The 3,311-nt window shown below is 45.2% G+C and overlaps 1 non-coding gene across 1 annotated transcript; it reads right to left on the bottom strand.

The window, feature by feature from the left end:
- Positions 1–1,157: 1,157 nt before the first annotated feature.
- On the bottom strand, positions 1,158–1,234 carry TRNAL-CAA (transfer RNA leucine (anticodon CAA)). Its single transcript has one exon. It is a non-coding gene; the product is annotated as a tRNA-Leu (tRNA).
- Positions 1,235–3,311: the final 2,077 nt, after the last annotated feature.

Here is a 3,311-nt window from a genome sequence, read left to right as displayed (position 1 = left end):
GGAATAATTTCGACGACCTGGGAATCTTTAACGTGCACTGACATCGCACAGCACACGGGAGCCTTTTAGCGTTTTTCCTTCATAAAAACGCAGCCACAGCGGTCGGGTCCGAACCCGGGAACTCCGGATCAGTAGCCGAGCGCCCTAACCACTGAGCCACCGCCCTGCTGGCAGCCAACAGTTATGCTTCTACCGGGTGGCTCTGGGCAACTCGGTGGTGATAGCTGCCGGGCTTGCCGCCGAGGACCACGCGGAATGGACCCAGGTGTCAGCTGCTTCCAATTTAAGCGTTGCCCGGTCCGAGTATGGGACACGAAAGAGCGGAGGCCCGAAGGACGAACAGGCGGACGTTATCTTCCCCAATTGCCGTGACTGTGTCGGGAAACACAAGAGCCTCGTTTCCGGTGCATGGCTCGTCGGCGTTGGGAGCACAGAGGCGGGCTGGCGGTCATCGTCCGCAATCTTCGCAAGCATATCGACGGACAAACGACCCCTTTCGGATTCTCGACCCGACCTTGCGTTCTGGCCTTGCGCGTGGGAGCCTTTGGCTGGCCAGTTGACGTCACCTACCGCAGACGGCATGACCCCGACGGCATCCTTCTCTCGCTTGGGCTCGACATGCGACGGTAGCGTGTCCATATATGTGTGGGAATTTAGGGAATTTAGGGAACCTAGGGAATTTAGGGACGAAGACCGATATAAAACTCGGCGACCGCGAGTGCAGTGACAATCATCCTCCCTTCTGATCTTGACGCTTGTAAAAATGTAAATAAACCTACTGTACAGTTTCCTTCTTAACGGAGACTGATAACGTCGTTCGGAACCGGGACCTGCGGTGCTGAACGAGTCAGCCTACTCAAGGGCATCTCCAACAGCGGGTGGGAGTCAGCCCCTTAAACAGTTTTTTTTTCAGATTTTTCGTTGTCTTCTTGACTGCTGTAGTGTCGTCACCACAACGTGACAGTTTGCTTCAACCATTGAACCTTGATATATATATATATATAAACATGAAGGGAGCCAACAGTCACCGAAACCAAGGTGCATAGGAGAATGTTTAATTTTATTTAATGTGTAGTGCTAAATCACAGGGTTAATAATGCTTACATTAATCTATCGCTTAAAGAAAGTTACTTATAAAGCAGAAGAAAAAACAACCATGCCGCCGGTGGGATCCGAACCCACGACCTCCGAATATTGCGTCCGGTGCTCTTACCAACTGAGCTACGGCGAAGGCTGTCCAATCTGCTGCTCTCGTGGATATTTATGTTTAATCGGTGTAAGCGAACCTTAAGATTGAGAGTGTTCATATATATATATATATATATATATATATATATATATATATATATATATATATATATATATATATCGTAGCCGTAGGTCGGTAGAGCACCGGACGCGATATTCGAAGGTCGTGGGTTCGGATCCCACCGGCGACAAAGTTGTATTTTCTGCTGCTTTATATGCAATTTTATTTAAGCGATAGATTTAATCCATGTATTATTGTCCCAGTGATCAGCACTACACATTAAAAAAAATTAAACATTCCCCTATGTGCCTTGGTTTCGATGACTGTTGGCTCCCTTCATATATATATATATATATATATATATATATATATATATATATATATATATATATATATATATATATATATATATATGTATATATATATATATGTGTGTGTGTGTGTGTGTGTGTGTGTGTGTGTGTGTGTGTGTGTGTGTGTGTGTGTGTAAGTGCAGTATTACGACAAACGCGACTGTTCGTTTTAAAGGTTTATTGTGCCAAAAGTTTCGGGAATGGTATTCCCTTCGTCAGGGCAGGCTTACAATGAAACAGTTTTGTCAATATAAGGACACAAAGCGGGCGAGGATGTATAAACTCCGCCCTCCAAGCAAACTTGAGAGTGAGGGCAAGGGGCCGTATTATGGACCGCGCAGCAGCTCTCGGCGTTTTTTCTGTGTTTAATTTAGCCACTGCCCCTGTGAGAGCTGCTGCGCGGTCCATTATACGGCCCCTTGCCCTCACTCTCAAGTTTGCTTTGAGGGCGGAGTTTATACATCCTCGCCCGCTTTGTGTCCTTATATTGACAAGACTGTTTCATTGTAAGCCTGCCCTGACGAAGGGAATACCATTCCCGAAACTGTTGGCACAATAAACCTTTAAAACGAACACTCGCGTTTGTCGTAATACTGCACTTACACTTGTAAACTGGCGCATTGGAACCCCTACAGAATATATATATATATATATATATATATATATATATATATATATATATATATATATATATATATATATATATATATATATATATATATATATATATATATATATATATATATATATATATTTACTCCCCCCACCAGTTTCTCTGGAATGTAGCTTCCTCCTTGTACAGGGGTCGACCCCTTCACCCCTTAACGCTTGTCACCATGGATGGATGGACGGATGGATACGGCTGAACCCTTTACATCGGGCGGTGGCTCAAGCCACCTAGCCATGTCTTGTGAAATTTTACTCCTGTCTTGCTTTTAGCCACCAATCAGATAACCTTCGCTTGGCTACTTCTAACCTCTTAAAATCCACTTTCCCTTCACTATCCCTAAACCCCAATGCCTTGGGTAAGTCAGCCCCGCTGCCTTCCACTGTAGGGTGAAGCCCTTTACAGAAAAGTATCAAGTGTTCAGCCGTTTCCTCCTCCTCTCCGCACGCCATGCACAAAGTGTCTATCTCCTGGTACCTGACTCTATACGTCTTAGTCCGCAAAGCTCCAGTCCTGGCCTCAAACAACAAAGAACTTCCCCTACAATTATCATAGATATTTTCTTTGACAATTTCCTGTTTAAAGGTCCGGTATGTTCCCAGTGCCGATTTCGTCAGCATCCCTGTTTTCCGCAGGGCTCTCTCTGTTTCTTTAACCTTTTTCTTAACCGATAATTGCTGATTTGCCCCCTTGCTGCTGTCCAGATATTTGCTTGTCAATTTTCTAGTTCGCTTTCTCCATTTCGTGTCAACATTCTTTATATACAGGTATCTGAAAACTTTCCTAGCCCACCGCTTTTCCTCCATCTTTCTCAATCGTTCCTCAAATGCTATCTTACTGCTAGCCTCTCTGCTCTCGAAAGACGCCCATCCCATATCACCCTGTACCCCCTGATTTGGTGCATTGCCATGTGCTCCCAAAGCTAACCTCCCTACTCCCCGTTGCCTAATTTCCAGCCTTGCTTGAACATCTGAAATGCTGAGAGGAGCGACACCTCGAGGGCCTTTCCTAGGCAGCCCTGAGGTGGTGGGAAAGAGTCTCC

The sequence above is a fragment of the Amblyomma americanum genome, chromosome 8 (assembly GCF_052857255.1).
Source record: "Amblyomma americanum isolate KBUSLIRL-KWMA chromosome 8, ASM5285725v1, whole genome shotgun sequence".
Lineage (NCBI taxonomy): Eukaryota > Metazoa > Arthropoda > Arachnida > Ixodida > Ixodidae > Amblyomma > Amblyomma americanum.
The sequence above is the reverse complement of the archived record's forward strand: the minus strand, read 5'-3'. Positions and strand labels throughout refer to the sequence as shown.